This window comes from Pinus tabuliformis, chromosome X, assembly GCF_031772625.1.
Source record: "Pinus tabuliformis cultivar Carrire ecotype Pingquan chromosome X, CPIR1, whole genome shotgun sequence".
NCBI classification, from domain to species: Eukaryota; Viridiplantae; Streptophyta; class Pinopsida; order Pinales; family Pinaceae; genus Pinus; species Pinus tabuliformis.
In genome coordinates this window covers 691,991,093-692,015,393 of record NC_142308.1, presented here as the reverse complement: position 1 = coordinate 692,015,393, position 24,301 = coordinate 691,991,093, and the positions used below count along the sequence as shown (strand labels likewise).

The 24,301-nt window shown below is 40.0% G+C and overlaps 1 protein-coding gene across 1 annotated transcript in view; it reads left to right on the top strand.

Annotated features, from left to right (window-relative positions):
- The window catches only part of LOC149141867 (GPI transamidase component PIG-S-like protein), a 155,835-nt gene that overhangs the window by 70,591 nt on the left and 60,943 nt on the right, over positions 1-24,301 (top strand). The gene's annotated exons all lie outside the window — the stretch shown is intronic.

Sequence of the window (24,301 nt, the reverse complement as noted above, 5' to 3'; positions counted from 1 at the left end):
TCCACCTTTTAAACACAACTTGGAGGTCAACAATAAAATTACATGAACATCCCCTCTTAATTTTGTTCAAGTAGGGACCAATAGAAAATGATCAATGTTGTTAGTGAATAAACCAAACAATACATGGTATAGTAATGCTCTATGGGGAGGCTACATCATTGCCACCTCAATAATGTCAACAAATTGTCTCCATGTTATCAAACAAGCTCTATTCGATCATTCGAGTGATCAATGCTATAGTCGATCAATCAACCACATAGTGATCAATGTGCACTCTCAACAATATCATGTGGGGTTTACACACATCCCAACATTCCAACAAACTCATGGTGTAATGTCCTCTCCAAATTGAGGGCTTATGGAGGACATAATAGCCTATCTGGCCCCATACTCTATAGTCTTGTTAAAGGGGTAAAAACCCAATTTTTCCTATGTTGGGGCAATATTGGGAAAAAATTGGGTCGGCTGGGGCTAAATTAGGGGTTGCACACACAACTCCGCACTTTGTTGGAGCCCATGGAAAATCTATAAATAGAGGAGGGTTGAGATCAAATGAGGCATCATCACTTGTGGATTAGTTCATGTATTTTCTTGAGCTTAGCTTTGAGGGTTTAAGACCCCTTCCTCCAAATCAATTTTGGTGGTGCAAGATTCCACCCTAGTTGATAAATCTCTTTGATTCTTTCTATTTGTCTTGGCACAGGTTTCTCTTCATAAATAGCAAGCATAATCTTCTCAAGTTCTGTAATGGCATCTTGAAGCAAGACGAGCTCTTCACTGAAACTTAGAATCTGGGCGGATCGTATTTCTCTGTGAATAGGCTGTAGTTCCTAATATAGATGAATTTCTGAGTCATAACACTGGCCAACAATTCTGCAAACTTGCTACATTTATCACCCTGAAGCATATCGCAAAGTCTGGGGCAGTCACATGATTTGAACGTATTCCAATCTGTGCAATTAGTCGGTGTCCAATCGTAGTTCTCCTGTACAACCGTTTGATTCTAGGGACGTCGAGCTAGGAGGGTTTCTGTGCTTCATACCATTGGGCCGAACCCTTAACCATAAACAAAGGATTTATGTCGTCGTTTGATTCTAGGGACGCTGAGTCTCCTGAGGCAGGAGCAAGGAGGTTTTCCGAGCTTCGTTCCACAAGATCGAGACCCTAACAGTAAGTGTAAATCCTGTGTAAGTACCAGAACTTAGATTGAAGCAGATTTGAGATAAAGGTCGAATCCAGACCTAAGGTCCATTCAGGTATCTAATTAATTATCAACATTGCAGAAAGGCTCAGACCACTGATTAGGGCATTTTTATTGAATTTGTACACATTGTTTGGATCGAATTGGGAATTCCATTGGTTATTGAACGATTATTGGAATTAAGCTTGCTTTCAGATTACGTAATATTGCTGGGTCATTGATAGACAAGCATCGTGTTCATCATTGGAATTTGGATTTTGTCTTGGATTAATTTGTGGTTTACCATATTGTGTTGATGACTGTTGTATTAATTGAGCTATGTATTGTTGGAACAATATTGACTATACTTGTATTGTGAGCCTTTTTTAAAATGATTTGTTACAAAACCCTAATAATATGCGGAAAACCCTAGGCAAAATAAGAAGCCCTAAAAAACAAAATTGCCCTAGATCATTACAATGGTATCAAAGCACAAGCATCCTGCCAGCTTGTGAGTTCTTAAGTCTTGTATGCTTCTAGCAGACACCAACAACGTCACAATAAGGAAGAAAATGAACACACAACGTTCAACCATGGGGGAAAGAGTAGGGCAAGGATGACAAGATCTTGACATTTTGTTAAATGCAATACTCTAGGGGCAACAAAAAATGATAGACATATTAATGCAAGGACAACAATTGATTCAAGGCCAAGAGGAGTTTGCTCGGGTATTAGCTCAAGGACAACAGTAGTTCAATTAACTAATGGTCCAACTCATAGGTAACCAAAACATTGCTAGAAACAATAGGATCATGTTTGAAGGTAGCAATAACGGATAACCATAATCCTGGTCCTCCTGTACACACTAGTGCTAGGGCAACCAACAACAAAAATTCTGGATCGTTACGTCCTCAATTTATAAATAATTAGGCAACGATAGCCTTAGAAGCAACAGAGCCAAATAAACTGTTTGATGACTATTTTCAGTAGCAATATCAGATTCTGAGATAGACCAAGGGAGCAACGAAATTCTGATCTAATGCGCAAGGTAAGTAAACTTTCTCTTCCCTCATTTAATTGATCATCCAAATGTTTAGCAAGGGCTTGGGTGTAAAAATTAGACACCTACTTCAAACTTAACTCTATGTTAGAAGCAGACGCCATCTAATTCGTGGCACTAGACCTAGAAGGAGGTGCAAATGATTGGTGGTATCATGGATTGGTCACTTTGGGACATGCAAACATCACTTATGTAGACTTTACATATAGGTTGATAGATAGATTTGATCAGAAGAACCCAAACATACACTTCAGAGAATTGGCACAACTCAAACAAACCAGATTGCACGAAGAACTTATTGCAGAATTTGAATGAATTGCAGTCATAGTGATAGACATATTGGAAGAACGATTAGTCATGCTCTTTAAAGAGGCATTAACCGAGCTCCTACAAGGCTAGGTCAAGGCGTTCAATCCCATAACCCTTTAAGATTGCATCAAGAAGTACACTTCAAAGAATTGGCACAACTCAAACGAACCAGATTGCACGAAGAACTTATTGCAGAATTTGAATGAATTGCAGTCATAGTGATAGACATATTGGAAGAACGATTAGTCATGCTCTTTACAGAGGCATTAACCGAGCCCCTACAAGGCTAGGTCAAGGCGTTCAATGATCAATCCCATAACCTTTTAAGATGCCATCAAGAAGACTTGAGACATGGGAAATTTTGATTTGTGTAGCTTGGGAGGTACTCCAAGCCCCAGGGTTCAGGGTTTGGAGGGCAAAGCGCCACAAGGGTAGTTTGTGGGCTTGGAACCCAAGTATGGGGTTTTGGCACCCATCGTGTTTTGGGGAAAAACCATGATGGATTCACAACATGTGATGGATGAGGATGATAGTGCTCGGAAAGATGATTCCAACACATCGAAAATCGTCCGAATCTGAGTTGTCGTTAGAGAGATATGAATTTTTGAAGTTGACAAATTAATTTGGTTGTCAAGTAGGCCGACTTGATATGTGTCACTTCAAGTGAGATGTTGAGCCATTGTATGTGTATAAATACAAGGCGTATTGAGGTCATTTAAGCATCCAATCTTGTGCAAGACATACCTTAGAAAGAGAACTCCTTGGAGAGAAGAATTATATGCCCTAGTCGCAGCAAAGGAGGATCTAAAACAGTGTGGGTTAAGGTCTGTTCAGGGGACCGTTTTTGAGGACAGAACTATTGGTGGGAGGGCCGAATCCTTGTTCTTGTAGGCCACAACCAAGGCAGGGACAGGGAGTTAGTTTGGAGGTTGTTTGGTGGGTGGACAGTCCTCATAAGAGGCTGCCACAAGTCTGTCTATACACCTGTAGGATGCCATTGTTTTTTAGGAGGATAAGTCTGTGTTTAAGGGTTTGAATTTGCCCTAAAAGAGCAGCGTGGAGGGGCAACCTCCCATTGAAGGACAACCACATTTCATAAGGGCAATTTTGGGCCAGATTTGAGGATGGTTAGGGACTGTGTTGTGTGCCCTAACCAGTCCCAGAAATTGTAGCAGTGCAGGAGTCACAAACAACAATGTTTTGGTATGTGTTGGGTCAAAGGAGTTGACCAGTTTTGGATCAGTTTATCGAGCAGCCTGTTGGTGCCATGTGGATGACATTGCGAGGTGGTGAAGTGTCATCCTAGGAGCATAATCGACAGTGATGAGATTGGGTGTCATAGAGTTGCTTGGAGGGCAGCTATTGGCTACCCAAAGTAGCCCTAGAGCAACAGATAAGAAGGACGTTGTTGGTGTGTGTTTGGGTGAAGGATTGCAGCCTTATGTGCAACACTTTGATGGACGAAAATGATTGCTAGATAGGCAGATTGGAGCTCAGGAATTAGGCCTACCCAAAGAGCAGTTGATGAGCCCGTGTTCACTGTAGCAGACGTGACTTGCAACAGTGATAGGAGGCAGCCCTCTTGGAGTCTTGAAGTGTAGATGCCTTGATGGACTAAGGTACCAGCAGTGAGAAGTATGGAAGCAAAGGACCGATAGGACAAGATATGTCATAGAAGTGCTGCAACCAAGTTTGTCATTGTATCTGGTAACCATAGATTGTTGTATTTATCAGATTTGGATTAATATAATGAAGATTGGTGATTGTACATTATTGTACAATTTTGTTTAAAACTGTGTATATTGTGCATATGTGATTTACTGCTTTATATTTCTGCTGTGCAAAGTAGTTTATGGTTGAGATTCTTGGTTTGGTAGTGTTAGTGATTTTAAGACTCTAACCTAGATCCAAGGTCACGAAATTTCAACAGGAAATACGACAACTAAAGCTAAGGTTTCATCCAAGCTTCCCATCCCTCAAAAGGATAAGGAGAATAAACCCTTTCAAAGAGATTGGCCCAGGAGAGACAGGTTGGATGAGGAAACTCGAAGCAAACTAAGGCGGAAGAAGCTATGCTTCAATTGCAAGGAACCATGGGAACCAAGACATCGCTGCTTAGGCAAAGGAAAGATTCAATACATTGAAGTGGTCTCTGACAATGAGGATGAAGGAGAAGAACCCACTTCAAATGATAAAGAACCCGCTCCTAATGTTGAGCCTAGTAGTCCAAAGGAAGAACCACCGCAGGAGGAAGCTAAGAAAGAGGAGAAGCTCAACGAAGAGAAGAAGACTCGACCTCAAGTTAAGATTGTTACTCTTTCAAGAATCCCTAGATGTTAAACCTTCAGGATTAGGGGAGTCGTCAAAGTACAACGCATCACAACATTAATTGATGGGGGAGCTACACAGAACTTCATTGATGCAACATTAGTAGCAAGGAAAGGACTTCCCATTGAAGAATTCGAGGGCCTTGATGTGATATAGCAGATGGATACAACTTGGATTGCATGTGGATGATCCTAGGTTTGAGTGCAACACTTGGTAATTATACTTTCACTAGTGACTTTTACGTAATAGATTTTGCGTATATTAATATTGTATTGGGGGTTCAATGGTTGTATTCGTTGGGGAAGCACACTATGGACTACCAAGCATTGGGAATGGAATTTAAATCCCCTAATGGCAGTAAGGTAGTTTTGAAGGGCATGACAAATGGGTGCCCACAAGTTTCTCCCAATAGAATGGAGGCCATATTTAGGCATGGAGATGTAGCATATGCTGTAGAATGTAGGATTATGAGCCAAAAAACTCCCAATAGTGGCACACCACAGGACAAAGCCAACGTTCAATGAGTGCTGGACAAGCATGGTCTGGTATTTGGTGATATTCCCCCAGGATTGCCTTCAAAAGGAGGATTTGAACATACTATAGAACTGGAAGAAGGGGCCAAGCCAGTAATCACCACACCATATCGACATCCAAAGAAATTCAAGGACGAGATAGAAAAGACCATACAAGAATTGTTAGTGATGGGACACATCAAACCCAACTCAAGTCTGTTTGCCTCGTCGGTGGTTTTGGTGAAAAAGAAGGATGGCATGTGGAGAATGTGTATTGATTACTGAGCTCTCAACAAAAAAACCATCAAGAACAGGTACCCTATTCCTAGGATCGATGAGTTACTAGATGAGCTATATGGAGCAATATACTTTTCAAAGATTGACCTACGATTAGGGTATCATCAAATTCGAGTTCGAGAGAAAGACGTGCCAAAAACAACTTTTCGATGCCACTATGGACACTTTGAGTTTCTGGTCATGCCATTTGGACTAACCAACGCCCTCGCCACTTTCCAATCTTGCATGAACAACATTTTCAACAAGCAATTGAGTAAATTCTTACTAGTATTTTTTCACAACCTCCTCATATACAACAAGACATGGGATGATCACTTGGGATATCTGGATGAAATTTTGAGCATAATGCAGGAACAATCCCTTTATGCCAAGGCACCAAAATGTGAGTTTGGAATGACGATAATCATTTATTTGGGACATATAATTAGTGCAAAGGGAGTAAAATTGCATTAAGAGAAGATTCATGCAATATTGGACTGACCCACACCTAAGAATCTGACTGAGTTACGAGGATTTTTCGGGATTTGTAGCTATTACCGACGATTTGTCAAAGGGTTCTCTCAATTAAGCACACCATTAATAGATTTGACGAAGAAAGGAGCATTTAGGTGGACAGAAGAATTAGACAAGACATTCAACAAGCTCAAAGAAGTGATGAGCTCATGTCCAGTCTTGGCCCTCCCTGACTTTAGTCAACCCTTTATATTAGAATGTGATGCATCAGGAGAAGGAATAGGGGTTGTCTTAATGCAAAAGGGCCACCCCATTGCATTCGAAATTCAAAAGATCTAAGATACAGAGAGACTTTACTCCATATATGATAAGGAGATGTTGGCTATCATGCATGCCTTGGCAAAGTTCAGACAATATTTGGTGGGAAATAGGTTCGTAGTTAGGACAAACGACAATAGCTTGCGTCATTTCTTGGAACAAAAGGACCTGAATAAACAACAACAAAAATGGGTAAGTAAGGTCCAAACTTATGATTTTGATATTGAGTATGTGAAGGGAAAGAAGAATACCGTGGTTGATGCACTCTCCAGGAAATCGGCAACATGTTCCCTCATGGAGCTTGCAGAAAACTGGAACGCCAAAAACCAGTTTTCTTGTGCACTGATCGACAAACTCATACATGATGATAGGTATAAAATAGTCGATGATATTATTTATTATAAAGACAAGAGATACTTGGTTCCAAAATCGACATTCAAGGAGAAGATTTTGAAGGGTACGCATGACATTCTATCAGCTGGACACCAGGGGTTCTTCAAAACCTAACGACAAATTAGGGAACGATTTTCATGGAAAGGTCTCATGGACGATGTGATGAAATATGTCAGGGAATGCATGACATGCCAAGAAAATAAGGTCGAGCATACACAACCGACAGGTTTTCTCCAACCTCTACCAATTCTAGAACAAAAATGGGAGAGCATCTCAATGGACTTCATAACAAGGCTGCCCAAAACGCAAGGCAAAGATTGTATCTATACCGTGGTGGATAGATTGACGAAATTTGCGCACTTCTTTGCAATCTCAGCTGACTATTTGGCCAAACAAGTAGCAGAACTCTTCTTCAAAGAAGTCTTCAGACTCCATGGACTACCTAAAAATATAGTTAGCAATCGGGGCAACAAGTTTTTGGGTGCATTCTGATAGGATCTCTTCAGGCTAGTGGGAACAAAATTAACCCCTAGCACTAGTTATCGCCCACAAACAGATGGGAAGACAGAAATCATGAATAAGTGGATTGAAGTATAGTTATTTAATTATGTGACAGGTCAACAAAAAGCATGGATCAAATGGTTGTACCTTGGGGAGCATTGCTACAGTACCACTCACCATTTATCCATTGGGATGACACCTTTCAAAGTGCTATATGGATATGATGCACCATTCTTTATCGACAGGATTTTTGGAAACTGTAGGGCACCTATTGCTAAAGACTGGATACAGGAGAGTCAGGACATTCTCAGGGTACCCAAGGAAAACATGCAGGCTGCTCAAAATCGGCAAAATATGTACGCAAACCAGCATCAAACATAACACAGTTTTGAGCTAGGAGACCTTGTTTTCTTGAGATTGCAACGCTATAGACAATCTACACTCAAGCAAAGCGGTGTAGAAAAGTTGAAACCAAGGTTTCATGGGCCTTACAAAGTTCTCCGAAGGACTGGTGAAAGAGCATAGGAGTAGACTTGCCGAGCGACAACAAAATCCATAACGCCTTCCATGTGTAATGTCTCAAGAAGGTTGTGGGATAGCAGGTCATCACCTCAATCAAATTGCCTCCATTAGACGAAGAAGGACAACCAGAATTGATTCCACAAACAATCATGGCTGTACAAGAAAAGAAGTTAAGAAGACGAGTAATCCGAGAATACCTTATTAAATGGAAGAATTTACCAGAGGAGGATGCACTTGGGAGGGAGAACAAATTTTACAGCACCCATGTCTACAATTGCTTGAGGGCAAGCAATTTTGGGAAGGGGGGATTGTAATGTCCTCTCCAAATTGAGGGCTTATGGAGGACATAATAGCCTATGCGACGTCGTAGGCTATAGTCTTGTTAAAGGGGTAAAAACCCAATTTTTCCTATGTTGGGGCAATATTGGGCAAAAATTGGTTTGGCTAGGGCTAAATTAGGGGTTGCACACACAACTCCTCACTTTGTTGGAGCCCATGGAAAATTTATTAATAGAGGAAGCTTGGGATCAAATGAGGCATCATCAATTGTGGATCAATTCATCTGTTTTCTTAAGCTTAGCTCTGAGGGTTTAAGACCCCTTTCTCCAAATCAGTTTCGATGGTGCAAGATTCCACCCTAGTTGATAAATCTCTTTGCTTCTTTCTATTTGTCCCGACATAGGTTTCTCTTCATATAATAGCAAGCAAAATCTTCTCAAGTTCTGTAATGACGTGTTGAAGCAAGTCGAGCTCTTCACTGAAACTTAAAATTTGGTCATATCGTACTTCTCTGTGGAACAAGCCGTAGTGTTGGAAAATTCGAAGTGGTAGCTTATTATATAATTTTCCTTAACCTTAATACTTGTTTGTGAACTTTGTTAATCTTCTTATGTTCTTTAGTTAGATCCATGTTGCTTGGGAGCGGGAGCGGGAGCGACCATTTTCAGAAGCTCCCGGTTTGGGAGCGAATCCGGGAGCGTTTTTTTTTAAATATATATTTTTTATATTTTTTAATTTTTGATACAGATATGTCAACAAAAACATGTAGAATGATGAATTAGACATAAAAAACATAAAAAAACATAGATTGATCATTGAACCATATCACATCAATCATCTAGAAATTATAATCGTCATCAACCATGTCCACAAGTTAGTAAAATACATATTACAACTGCAACATATTGAGTCTCATGAATCATGATTCATCAAATTCAATCTTAAAATTTCAACTTCAAGCTTTCAAAATTGAAATCACCAAAGTTGTACTTGTAAGCTAAGTTTAACCATTACAAGAAGTAATATCTAAGATATTTCTAAGTCCTAACTTCTAACTGTTAACATGATATGAAATGTTATAAATTTATAAAATGAAACATGAATAATGAAATGAAATGAAACAACTTTAGTCTTTCACGAAGCATCATATTCATAATTCACAATCATTACCAATGAGTTATAATTGCCAAGGCCCAACTTCAAACTTCAAATTTTCATTGTCACAGTGATATATTGTTTACAAAAAATATCATTATGATATGAAAGAGTCAAGAGTCAAGAGTCAAGGACTCAAAACTCAATAGTTATGAAAACTAAAGTCTAATAGAAACTAAAAAAGACAAGTAAACTATAAATCTACATGTGGCCCTTGCCACGAGAGTCTCGAGGAGTATAAGCAGGTCGTGGTGGTCTTCTAGGAGTCTCCCGCACAGACCGACGACCAAAACTAGAACCTCTACGTGAGGGTGTAGATGGAGGTGGCGACAACAAAGGAACAAGACTCGGACCTCGAGCACTGCTACTGGATGGTGGAGGTGGAGGTGGAGGTGGCATGGCTGCTGCAGCTGCTTCATCTTCATCCCTTACAAGTTCCTCTTCCAGTTCTTCAATATGTACAATGCCATCCTCCAAATTGTCATCCTCTAGGTGATTGTCCCAAATTTTATATGTTGGATCCTCATAAGCCCGATCACAGTAATGACTCAACAACCTCAAGTTGTAGTGCACATAAACCAAGCTTTCTGCTCGGTTTTCATTGAGTCTGTTTCTTTTCACATTATGTCTGTAGTTGTAGGTGCTCCAACACCTCTCTGCAGAAGAAGTATTTACAACTTGTGAAAGAACTTTTTTTGCCAATTTTGGCAAAAGTCCATGCCCGCCATATGTTTCCCACCATGTGAGAGTATCAAATCTATCTCTGTCGTCCATTGCATGGAAGTTACCATACAAACCAGTGCCACTGAAGTATTTGCCTATTTCAAAGTGCACAGCGGCACATTCCTCCCTGTTAGGTACCAACTTTTCTAATGCTTCCAAATATCCTTTAGTTACCTCTGGATCTAAATGGGGTTTGGTCCTAACCCCACCCCCTGCTGCAGGTTGGCCCAACCAAGATGTAGAGTAGTATTTTGGCGTAAGGATATACGCCAAGCAATGTAGTGGAAGATTAAGCCTATTCCACCGTTCACACACACAATCATGAATCGATTTGTACAAGTTGGGGTCTCTATTATGAACAATATCTTTTATTTCCCCCAACATGGTATCCATTTGCTCATACACCTTGCCAATCACTGGTTTGTCTATATCTGCAAACCGAATCATGTGATAAATTGGCTTGGTGAAATCCAATACCTGCCTCACACTTGTCCAAAACTGCCCATCAAGAGCGGCCTCCTCCACCATTTCAAAACCTCCCATGTTAGCTACATTTGTAGCCCTTTCCTTTAATACCTGCCAATGTGGACTTGATACCATGCTAGCTAATGCCTCTCTTACCTTCAAAAGTCGACTGAAGGTGAGGTAATAGCTACCAAATCTGGTCTTTGCAATCTTCAACAACTCCAATCTTGAGTGACTGCGGAAAAGGCCATGGGTATTGCTATGACTTGTAATAAATTTTATCATTTGTTTGCCTTTCTTGTACAAATCACCAATCCATTGGTATTGTTCATTTTTGTTCTTGACAATATCATGCAACAGAAGGTTCAATGTGTGAACCAAACACCCAGACCAAAATATGTTGGGGTATTTATCCTCAATAATTGCTCCCGCTGCCTTACAATTAGGAGCATTATCAGTGATGACTTGGATGACATTGTATGGGCCAATACGCTCAATTGTTTCAAGTAATGCTTCTGCAATGTTGATGGCGGTCTTGAACTTGTCTGAGTAGTCATGTGCAGTTAGAAAGATGGGACCACTAACGGACACATCAAGAACACTTATCAATGGCTTGCCTTTTACATTTGTCCATCCATCAGATACAATGGACACCCCATGGTCAGTCCAAGAACTTGTCATTCTATTCAAAGAATGTGATATTTTTGCTTTTTCATGATCAAGGCCAACGGTTCTTGCCTTGTCATACCCAGGGCTCTTGTATCCTTTAGGGGCATCATTTATGGCAGAAACCATTTCGTGCCAATAAGGTGAGCGAAGAACATTGAATGGTATTACACATGCATAGAGAAACCTGTGAACCTTTGAATCCACATCATTCCTACACCCCTCATCAAGGAAATCTGATATGGTTCTACGCCTTAAAGATGATGACCCTTTGCCTCCATATCCACTGCCTTGGGAGGATGCTGAAGGAGTTCTTTGTGATTGTGAGCTTGGTTCAAAGAAACCCCTTGATTTTTTTGATCTGTATTGGGCTTCCTCCTCTTCCCTTATGTATTTGGCTCTATCCGCTGTTGACACTGCTGTACAAGTTTTGATTCCTATTTGTTTGTCTCCATCCCATGGCCTTTTTCCGCAGAGGTGTCTTCTAGCACGGGTGTATGAACCTGTGTAATCAGTGTTGCAATGGGGGCAATGAAATTTAGTGGTTCTACCCCCTCTCCCTGTTTCAGCCCTGTTAACATATTTCCACAATGGAGTTTGGTCTTGTTTAGTTTTTTGAGGGTCATGTTCACCCTCCTCCAGCTCCTCCTCACCGGGGTTTTCACCAATTTGACTTTCTCCAGCTTCTTCATCCCCCTCTTCAGTTTGGTCCCTCCGTTTCCTACTCTCCAGCACCATAATAACCATAAAAGGGACCAAGAAGAGGAAAATGCCAAGAAATATAGCCAGGTCCATGGTGTTTGATGTTTGTAGGGTTTTGATTCTTAAATCTGCAAATTAATTCAATTTATTGGGATTAATTAATTTAATTTATTAATTTAATTTAAATTCATGATTTTTAAACTCAATAAACTAAATTACTACCTAACTAAATTAAACTAACTAAACTAACTAAATTACTAAGTTACTTACCTCTGCAGGCTTGCTCCTCGCTCCTCGGCACTTGCTCCTCGCTCCTCAGCACTTGCTCCTCGCTCCTTTGCTCTTGCTCTTGCTCCAAGCTCTTGCTCAATGAAGTGATAATGAAATTTTTTTAGGCCATTGGGCTTTTAAAACAAAAAAAAATTTAAAATTCGATTTTTTTTGGTGTCCGCAAGAATTTTTTCCGCCGTATCGCTCCCGACGCTCGTCGAAACGCTCCCGGAGCGATTTTTTAATGCTCGGGAGCGATCCGGGAGCGACAGAGCGATCGCTCCCTGCAACGCTCCCGAAAATGGCAGGGAGCGCAATTTTTTTTTTGGGAGCGCGCTCCCGAGCCGCTCCCCCCCGGAGCGCGATTCGGGAGCGGGTTCGGGGGGGGGGGGGGGGCGCTCCCCTGCAACTATGAGTTAGATCTTTTCATCAAACAAATATCATGAATGAAACAGTAACAATAAAGGCCATAGAAATTAGGCTCTCAGCCAGGGCAAAACCTCTCGAAGGGAAAATCTCGGTAAACTCTTCTGTTCTTATAGAATTTGCTTCCAATGAGACAACAAACACCCAATCCTAGACCAAGTCCTTCTCCAAGTACCAAGTCAGCTCCTCCAATCAATCCTTCCTTGATTCTGCACCAGCCAACTTTCACCTGCAACTTCGACCTCCCAGCTTCAGTATGGATTCTTCGACTTGCAACTTCGACCCTTGAAGCTGCTACAGAAAACCCTAATTCAACCTCCTCTTGAGACCTTCCTTGAGGAATGCAACTCCAACCAAGGTCAATGAGGTCACTATAGGGTAATCCTTCCTTCCAGCAACAAGAGACTGCACTTTGTCCTACTGCAACTCAGATATGCAATTTCGGCCTCTTCTGTAGCTGCAAAAATCCTAGATTTCACATGTGTGAGAGATAGATAGCCCAAAACAAGTTTTTCGTCCTTCGTTTCTTCTTCTAGACCTTTGCTCTCCTTGTCTTCTTGCTTCCCAGCTATGGATCAAAACTTTTCCTTGAGATCGAACTTCTTGAGTGAGTGTGTGTCAAATGAGGTCGAATTGCTTCTTTATATAACCTTTCCAAGCGGTCAAATTCCCTTCTTTTGGCTGACTTGTAATTGCTAGGGCTGACTTGTGCTTTTGGAGTTTCTAGGACTTTCTAGACTCAAAATATTTTTTTCTTCCAATTACATTTTGCTCAGATGGGTCTTATAAACATGATGTTGATTCCATTGACTCATGACAATAAATCCTGAGACCTAACAAACACCAGAAGCATGAAGAACATGCATTTACCTAGAAGACCATCAATAATGAGCATGAAACCCATGCTTTAAAATAATATATTTTTCTTTTCTTCTTTTGTTTGTTATATAGGATACTGTTAAAATTGGCAACTAGGGCCAAACTCCATGTGGATCACCTTATTTATGGCTTTTGTTATTTTTCCTAGATTCCTCTCATCGAGAGGTGTAGGATTGATCTAAAGATCATCCGATTCCGATAAGTATTTATGGAGATATGAATTTATTTTGATTATGGACAAATTGTCAAGGTCGGCCAGCGAACTTATGTAGGCTTAGAAGCCCAACAATCATGTCTATTCAACCTCAATGTTTGCATATAAATACAAGGAGCATTCTCATTTGGAAAAATTCAATTCACTCATCTTCTCTCTCTCTCTCTCCTACGTATAAAAGGAGCCTCTCTCTCTCTCTCTCACATGTGGCTGAAAGGAAGATGTCCTAGGGCAAGGAAGACGCAGAAAGGATGCTACGGCAGCAGGTCATCTCTTTGACCAGCGTTGACCTTCCAGAAGTGCGGATTGGGTGTGGTTGCATGAAAATCGAGGTGATTTGACCTTTGGTTTGATCAATGTTCACTGCCCTAGTCTAGGGCTGCAAGTTGACTTCGGAAATCTGCAAATTGACTGAACTTTTGGGGCTGTTCTAGGGCTGTTTCTTCAAGCTGTTCGAGAACAAGTTGGCCGGAAATTGACCAAGTATTTTAGAGGTCAATTTCAGGTAGTTTGACCAAATTTGACTTTGCTGATCTAGGTTTTGCTGTTGCTGATATAAAATTACAGAATTCAGATTTTGTACTATTTCTCTCTGCTGAACTATTGAAGATAAAAGAAGATTTGATCAAAGGGTTTCCCCGCATTGGGGTTTGTCCATGGCTAGCCGCCACATCTTGTGTCTCTTGTCTTGGCTTGTTTTCTGTTGATCATTTAATGTTCTATCTGCGCTTTACTTAATGTATATGTGATTGCTAATCTGTGGTTAATAAGAAGAAAACTAAGTAAACTGCTCTAAGCATAGAACATACCATAATTTAACATGGTATCAACGCTGAGGTGAAGACAAACCCCAAGCAAGAGCAAAAGCAATCACCGAAAAGAAGGTTGGCAAGGCTATCTTAAAAAGAAATCATGGGGTCCTCAACACACTTCCTTCCTGAAGACAAACTCCGTGAGAAGTTTGACTATCACGGATGGAAGATGTCTCTCGATCTAACATTAGAAGAGTAGGAAGTGTTGGACCATGTGAGAGGTGGGATTGTTGAGCCTCCATCAAATGCATCCGCTGCTTGCTAGGAACAAATGGACCAAGGGAGAAGTCAAAGCAAGGAAGATCATCGGAGACTCTATCAACAAGCGCTTGGTGGCCTATATTTCCAAGCTGAACACCTCCAAGGAAATCTACGATAAACTGGTGAGCTTATTTAAAGTTAACGATGCAAATCAAGTCTTGTTTCTTAGAAATAAGATGAAGGAAATTAAGAAGGGCAAAGATGACAGTATGCAAGCATATTTCTTAAGGATCACCGAGATCAAGAACGATCTCCGATATATTGGGGAAGTAATTCCTGACAGGGAAATGACACTCACAACTCTTGGAGGACTACCATTTGAATGGTATATATTCAGGACTACTCTTCTCAACAATAACGTAATTCCTGGATTTGAGGAATTAATGGCCAGATGCATTCAAGAAGAAACAAGGATGGAAGAGCAAGAAATGCCCATACTTAAAGGTCATCCCTCTGCCTTTTCTTCTCATACTAAAAGAAGAAACAATTCCGGGGCTAAATTCAAAGGAAAGGCTGGACCAAAGGGTGGAAGAAAAGGACGATGTTACAATTGCAATAAAACGGGTCACTATGCAAGGGAGTGCCCTGATAAAAGGGACTCACACCGAGACGATGATCAAAATCCCTCTCAAGGCAATCAAAGGAATGGCAGGTCAAATGGCAGAGGTAAAAGAAGTGCCGGAAATCAAGGAAGAGGACAACCATTCAAGAAGGCAAGAAATTCCAGGTATGAATCTAACACTGTTAACAATAAGCAAGATGAATATTATCTACCAGCAGCTCTATCTACTACTGCTCCTCCGGACTCGCTGGGAAATTGGCTTATTGATAGTGGTGCCTCAAGGCACTTCACTGGTTACAAAGAAGCTCTCTATAATCTAATAGAGAAGGAAACCAACCTGGAAATCGTTCTTGGAGATAATTCAAAATATCCCATGAAAGGCGTAGGAAATGTCACTCTTCAATTGAATCAGGGTAATACCATCCACTTTCAAGATGTATTATATGCACATGATCTCAAAAAGAACCTGGTGTCCATTTTGACAATGGAAGACAAAGGCTACAAGGTGGCCTTTAGCGATGGCAAGGTCGGTGGAAGTCTGCTGGGTGTCATGTCTTGTGACACATCTCTTCAGTTCGAACTATGGCATCAGAGGTTTGCTCACCTTCATTATAAAGCTCTACTCGATGTAAGAAAAATGGTGGCCGGGATGCCCGAGTTCTGATTAGAGCAAGAAGGTGTATGTCCAGGATGTGCCGAAGGGAAGCTCAAAAGAGGACCATTCCCCTCAAGCCAAAGCAAGACCTTCGATATATTGCAGTTGGTTCACTCAAACATATCTGGTATGATGCCTGTGAACTCCTTGGGAGGATATTTATATTACCTCACTTTTACAGATGATTATTCTCGCAAGACTTGAATATACTTCTTGAAAAAGAAGGATGAAGTGTTCTCCTGGTTTCGACACTTCAAAGCCTTGATCGAGAATCAAACCGAAAAGAAGATCAAGATCTTAAGGACTGATAATGGGGCTGAATATGAATCCAATGAGTTTCATGACTTTTAAGACGCTGGCATTAAGAGGGAGACTACTACACCATATACTCTTGAACAAAATGGTGTGGCGGAAAGGAAAAATCGTACAATTGTGGAAGCTGTCCGGGCTATGCTCCATGATCAAAGACTTCTGAAGTTTCTATGGGCTGAAGCTACAAATACCGCCGTATATGTACAAAACCAATGCCCTCATCAAGCATTGTGTTCCAAGACTCCCGAAGAAATGTTCACCGGTAAGAAACCTGACGTATTTCATTTTAGAATTTTTGGAAGCCTTGTATATTTTCATGTGCCTAAAGAAAAAAAGGAATAATTGGGTGCATTTGGAAAGAAAGTAGTCTTCATGGGCTATAGCGAAAATACTAAGGGCTATAGAATCTATGTAGCTGGTCAAAGGGAAGTCGAGATTAGTCATGATGTCACCTTTGACGAAGATATGGCTCTTGGCAAGGTAGACAATCTTCCTACTTTAAGGGGATCTAAAGAAGCTGACACCAGGGAATCGAAGGAAAAAGAAGATGAGACGATGCCCGATATGGAAGAACCTATGGATCCTATTGATCCTTCTCCGCAAGAGCCTTCCTCTTCTAGGAAGAGGCCTTCATGGCTTAGGGGGACACTTGATGATGTTGAAGGACATATCGCACCCCGAGGAACCTTTTGTGAAAGTAAGAAGCCGAACAGGATCAGGGATACTTGACTATCATGAGCACGATCATCCAAAATGAGCCTTTGTCATTCACAAATGCCGTCAAGCATCAAGTATGGAAGGATGCTATCACTGAGGAATATGAATCCATTATGAAAAACGATGTTTGGGATGTGGTCCCCAGACCCCAGGACAAAGCAATTGTCACTTCAAAATGGCTTTACAAGATAAAGCATGCAGTTGATGGAAGTGCCGAAAAGTATAAGGCTCATTTTGTCGCTCGTGGCTTCTCCCAGAAGGAAGGTATAGACTATGACGAGATATTTTCACCTGTTGCGCGATATACCACCATCCGCTCGATCATAGCCCTTGCTGCTTCGCAAGTATGGAACCTGTTGACCTCTACTGGTCAACTACCCATGCAGTACATCCCCCTTTTCTTGGCAAAAAGGGGCAGCACCTGATCAGCATGTCCGTGCCATCCTACCATCATCAGCAACTTGATCTTTTTGATTGTAAACCCAGTCTGCATGTATTGATTGTAAATAATCTTAGCAGACATGAGTCATGTATGTAATTTGCCTAGGTGGACCTAACTTTCTGATGATAATCTACGTCCCGGAAGGTTTTTTGTCTCACCGATCCACGGATCGGCAAAGTTTTCCTTCAAACCTGACCCCAAAGCCGGGATTGATTTTGTCATTGGAATTTTAGGAGAATCCTAGTGTGTTGATCTGCTAGATTATAGTTGTGTCGCAGAACTGGGTGATTTGTGAGGGTCTATGTTAAAGGGGTTTTCTCCCTTAAGATGTAAATTGTAAAAGTCATGATGTAATGTGTCCTGAGGGTTGAAAAATGTTTTAAATCCCCTCATGAGTCTTAGGTCCTAGGTCCTAGGTGATGTTTCCGAAGGCTTAGTTCGATGATCCATTTTAAAATGAATTAAAAAATTAAAAAATGAATAAAAATAATAAAATAATAAAATAAGTAAAAATTAAAAAATGAAATATAAAGCAAAAACCCTAACTAATAAAGTAATAATATTTTAAGTGAATGAATTGACGGATGAGATCAAGAGATGTCTTGATCCTCATCAACGGTCGAGATCATTTCTACATGGATCTCTCGAACCAGCCGTTGGAGGCATTTCCTTTAAGTAGGGTGCTAGGGGTCATTTCAGATCATCTGATCTGTGAGTCTGTACTGAAAAAGCTCTCTTGTAATCTGATTTTCTGGTTAATAAAAAGACTTTGGGGTTCAAAACTGGCTGGTGTTACTCTCTGGAATTGCTGTGAGATGTCTGTTTTTCTGCATATTTCAGTTTTCAGCAGTTAATAATAGCTGGTTTTCAGAGTATTGTGAGTACAGGTATCTTGCTCACGTGCTAGGGTTTGAATGTTGTAGGGTTTCTGAAATAATGGCAGGTATCTCCATTATTTCCTGAAATCTAGCAGCATTCTTGCTCTCTTTATTGATGGTTGCTTGAGATGTGCAGGAAATCTTTAGGTGAAGAATATTGGTGGGCGTTTGGGGAAGTTCTAGGCTGAACCAGCCGACTCCCACAGGCTTTTCTTTGCAGAGCCCAGCTGATTTTGGGCCCTGGGTTAATCATTTAAAGTTTATTTCCTGTTTTGCATGAGAGATTTTCTTTCTGTTCACAGCAAAGTTCAAATTTCTGTTCTTTGAAATATTTTCCTGTGCTCATGGCTGAATCTGGCTGTTAAGGGGCCAAATCTGTACATTAATCAGCGGTTTAGGGTTTTAAATTTCTGCTTTATACAGTTTTCATTAGGGTTTTCAGTTTTGATTTTATGTATATATTATTTTTGGATGATCAGGTCTATCTCAGGTTGCAGGATTGTTAAAGTTTTCCGAAAAACCCTCGTCCGTATCCAATTTCGCTAGCAGCTGCAGTCCTTCCGCGCTCAGGGAATCAGGCTTCTTGCAAAACCCTTGCTGCTGATTTCTTTAAAATCGATTTCAAATTTTTTTTTGGGCCGTTGACAGACATTGATATCGAAACGCCCTTTTATTCACGTGTCTTGGCTCCTAGCCTTCTGGCGTAGAAAAGAAATCTGTATATTGATGCAGCAAAACGATTCAAAGCCGTCTCAAACAAGCAAAAATCAAAACCCTGCAGGCCATCACGCAGTCAGACGAATTCATAGAGTGCTGAGAGCGTAAGGGTCAAATGATTCATGAATCGATCTCAGTCGAAATCCTCAGGTGTTTTCAAATCCGGTTTCAAAATCTCTGTCCGCTTCCAAATCGAATTTTTTATTTTTATTTTTTATCTGCGTGGCTAAGCTCATCATAGTCAGGCATTGATCTGAGGTCTTCATCATAAATTCATTGTCGATTTTTCATGGCCACCTGAGCTGATCCGATCTCAGTCGAAACCATTCCGCTCCAGCTGAAATACACGTCCTAAGGTAAGTTGTTAAACGGTTATTGCTGGCGACTCGTTACCGTGATTTCACCTGCACGTCTTCAGAATCGATCCATGCCTCTTCCTTCAAAACGCTGTCATCTGGTGTTTGAAGCGGCAAGGCCTGCGGATCTGGTCATCACGTCAAACCAGCAAGTGGAATTTTCGTTTGGGTCACGGTTCTCTGTTCGAACAACCCATTTCGATTCATGCTGGAAGTCATTCAACAGAAAACTCTTCATAACTGAAACCGCAGTGAACGCCAGCATTTCAGGTGAACTGGTTCGAGTTTTTCCCTGCCGCCGTCGAGTTCCAGACGTAGGTTCCGCCTTTCTTTTGATATGCATATCCTTGCGTAGGTTTAGATTAGGTTTAGATTAAAAAGAATTTTAGTTTTGTTTTATAATTAAATTAGTTTTCTTTTAAATTTTTGTAGGGTTATGCATAGTTTTAATGTTAGATTTACATTTAGATTTAGATCCTAATTTTGAATTAGATCTTTGGTTTATTTTTTAGATTTTAATTGTTTTGACTTTTATTATATGAAAATAAAAAAAATAAAAAAATAAAAAAGATTTTATTTAGTTTTTTAAACTTAGGTTTATCTTTTTGTATAGTTAATTTTTTTTAGATTTTTAGAATAGATTTTAAATTTTACTTTTTTAGATTTTTTAATTTTAATTTAAAAAAAAAAAAAAAAAATAAATAAATAAAAAAATTCAATTGGATTTTTAGGGTTATAGTTCAGTTTTAGATTAATTTTTAGATTTTATTTAAAAAAAAAAAAAAAAAAAAATTTCGAAATTTTTTTTGTGGAAAATTATTTTGCCAGTTTCAGTGGTTTTCATGTTATATCTTTCTGAATTTTCAAGTCGAGATACGAAATTGATATCTGGATAATGATTTGCGATTCTCGTGGTGTTTTAAGACATTTATCTCTTCAAAATTTTCAGTTGCCAGATATCGTTTTGAGCATTATGTTTTAGCTGATGATAGATGATTGCTGTTCATGGTTCATGTTTCTATATCATTTAACAAGTAATCGTTTTTCACAACAATCTCTTAAGGCACTGGTCTGCTAAATTAATCAAATCATTTTAGTGCTTATCTTAAGCGTGTCTCGTGTCTCCCAACCAACTGGTCGACAGTTGGTCTCATCATCTCGCAGGGTCTACCCCCCTTAGCCGCGGGAGACAGGCTTAAACGGAGGGATCGGGGATCAGAGTGACAGCCCCCGGTCTGAGGGTTGTCGTGTCAATCCGCGCGACAACATTTTTTGGCGCCGTTGCCGGGGAAACTTTGTTCTCGGTGTTTCAAACGACAATCATTCATCTTCTCATCTTTCTCATCTCTCAGTTGAGCTGGCAGATTCAGTATTTTGGCATCTTTTCATCACATATCAGCATCGCCTCTTGGGTTTGTTTCCTGTTTGGGTGGCGACTCCACTTCCTCATTTTTCCCAGACAAGAAGCTTTCCTCATATCTGCTTGTGGTTACTTTTTGGATCCTAGAATCAGATTCATTGTTCAAGTGGCGACTCCACTTCTCTCATCTCTTAATTCTCTTGAGCAGAAATCTTTTTCTATCATCCATTTGATCCCTTGTTGTTCATCATGGATTATTCATGTAAACCATGTCATTTTACTAATAATCTCCATGATCTTCCGAAAGAGGCCATTTCTAAATTATTTAAGTTCTCGGGTGATGATCCGGTCGCTGTTAGACATCATTTAAACATGTTTACTTGTGTAATGACCATATATTGTAGACTTCCTCAATATAATCATGAAGATTTCAAGATGCGTCTATTTGTCCATTCTTTAGAGGGTGATGCCTTGAATTGGTTTAATAACTTTCCTAATGATTTTTTCACTTCTTTACAAGACATTCTCAATGCTTTTAAAGATAGATATGATAGCCCAAACAGCTTGCTTTCTGTCCCTAAAATTGTGCCACAGAAAGAAAGAGTTCAAGATCAGAATGTGTCATCAACCGGAACTATTGCAGATCAAGCTCATGATAGTAAAAAATCAGGGATAAATGACAATGAAAAGGAAGAGCAAAAGCAAATAATACAAGATTTAATGATGCTGGTGAAAAATATGGAAAGCAACCAAACTAATCTTATTAATGATGTTAAAACTTTACGCACCCATCTGGAAAAACGTAATAAGGAGATTGAGGACACGCAAAATCAGCATGCTAAGGAAATTGAGGCCATGAAAACTAAACATGAAACAGAAATTGGAAACATGCAAGCGAATCATGAAGAAGAAATAAATTCCATGCAGCATTGCTTGATGAACATAAAGGAAGAAAATGTTAAAGTAATAAAAGACATGGAAGAACATCATGCCAGACAAATTAGTGCTATAAAGGTTGAACACTCTAGACAGATGGATGCCATTAGAATACAGGTTCAAAAGTTTCAGCAATTGGAAAATGAAAGAAACCAGATAACATCAATAGATCAGGAGCCTTCTCATTTGTTGCAACAAGCTCCATCTTATTATGAGGAGGTTATTAGTTCAGTTGAAAGATGGTTGATTGAAGATGGACTTAAGAATGATAAAGATCAGATGCGGGCTAAAGAGAGACATATCATGCATACTTCATCTGATAGTTTCGAGACAGAAAGTTCCAGCTCATCAGTAATTCATCCTGCCAGAAAGAAAAAGCGCAAGAGGAAGAAAATGAGAAGAAGATTTGACGCATCAGACGGCCGCGAGCTGCTTGATTTTCGGATAGGAAAAAGTCCTACCATATGCAAAATTGGACATGGCACATCCGACAAGCAGCCGACAGATTTGCCTGAAAGCAGGCAAATGCTCAGTATGCACTATATTGAACACATCTGATGCCGTGGGGCATTTTTTGTATTGTATTTCTAACTCTACTCCTCGTCTTTTCAACGTTTCATTTCTGTTTTAGGATTAGATTTACTTTTCATGTTATTAGATAGTTAATAAATGAAGAGCTTTTATGTGCTTAATGTATATGCTGATTTTTTGGATGGACGCTACTTATTTTTGTGTTGTATGGATGCAGATTCTGGATTCTCACATTCCTGCAAGCAGCAACGTGTCCCCAAGTAGAGCCAGATGTTGACCTCTACTGGTCAACTACCCATGCAGTACATCCCCCTTTTCTTGGCAAAAAGGGGCAGCACCTGATCAGCATGTCCGTGCCATCCTACCATCATCAGCAACTTGATCTTTTTGATTGTAAACCCAGTTTGCATGTATTGATTTTAATAATCTTAGCAGACATGAGTCATGTATGTAATTTGCCTAGGTGGACCTAACTTTCTGATGATAATCTACGTCCCGGAAGGTTTTTTGTCTCACCGATCCACGGATCGGCAGAGTTTTCCTTCAAACCTGACCCCAAAGCCGGGATTGATTTTGTCATTGGAATTTTAGGAGAATCCTAGTGTGTTGATCTGCTAGATTAGTTGTGTCGCAGAACTGGGTGATTTGTGAGGGTCTATGTTAAAGGGGTTTTCTCCCTTAAGATGTAAATTGTAAAAGTCATGATGTAATGTGTCCTGAGGGTTGAAAAATGTTTTAAATCCCCTCATGAGTCCTAGGTCCTAGGTCCTAGGTGATGTTTCCGAAGGCTTAGTTCGATGATCCATTTTAAAATGAATTAAAAAATTAAAAAATGAATAAAAATAATAAAATAATAAAATAAGTAAAAATTAAAAAATGAAATATAAAGCAAAAACCCTAACTAATAAAGTAATAATATTTTAAGTGAATAAATCGACGGATGAGATCAAGAGATGTCTTGATCCTCATCAACGGTCGAGATCATTTCTACATGGATCACTCGAACTAGCCGTTGGAGGCATTTCCTTTAAGTAGGGTGCTAGGGGTCATTTCAGATCATCTGATCTGTGAGTCTGTACTGAAAAAGCTCTCTTGTAATCTGATTTTCTGGTTAATAAAAAGACTTTGGGGTTCAAAACTGGCTGGTGTTACTCTCTGGAATTGCTGTGAGATGTTTGTTTTTCTGCATATTTCAGTTTTCAGCAGTTAATAATAGCTGGTTTTCAGAGTATTGTGAGTACAGGTATCTTGCTCACGTGCTAGGGTTTGAATGTTGTAGGGTTTCTGAAATAATGGCAGGTATCTCCATTATTTCCTGAAATCTAGCAGCATTCTTGCTCTCTTTATTGATGGTTGCTTGAGATGTGCAGGAAATCTTTAGGTGAAAGATATTGGTGGGCGTTTGGGGAAGTTCTAGGCTGAACCAGCCGACTCCCACAGGCTTTTCTTTGCAGAGCCCAGCTGATTTTGGGCCCTGGGTTAATCATTTAAAGTTTATTTCCTGTTTTTCATGAGAGACTTTCTTTCTGTTCACAACAAAGTTCAAATTTCTGTTCTTTGAAATATTTTCCTGTGCTCATGGCTGAATCTGGCTGTTAAGGGGCCAAATCTGTACATTAATCAGCGGTTTAGGGTTTTAAATTTCTGCTTTATACAGTTTTCATTGGGGTTTTTAGTTCTGATTTTATGTATATATTATTTTTGGATGATCAGGTTTATCTCAGGTTGCAGGATTGTTAAAGTTTTCCGAAAAACCCTCGTCCGTATCCAATTTCGCTAGCAGCTGCAGTCCTTCCGCGCTCAGGGAATCAGGCTTCTTGCAAAACCCTTGCTGCTGATTTCTTTAAAATCGATTTCAAAATTTTTTTGGGCCGTTGACAGACATTGATATCGAAACGCCCTTTTATTCACGTGTCTTGGCTCCTAGCCTTCTGGCGTAGAAAAGAAATCTGTATATTGATGCAGCAAAATGATTCAAAGCCGTCTCAAACAAGCAAAAATCAAAACCCTGCAGGCCATCACGCAGTCAGACGAATTCATAGAGTGCTGAGAGCGTAAGGGTCAAATGATTCATGAATCGATCTCAGTCGAAATCCTCAGGTGTCTTCAA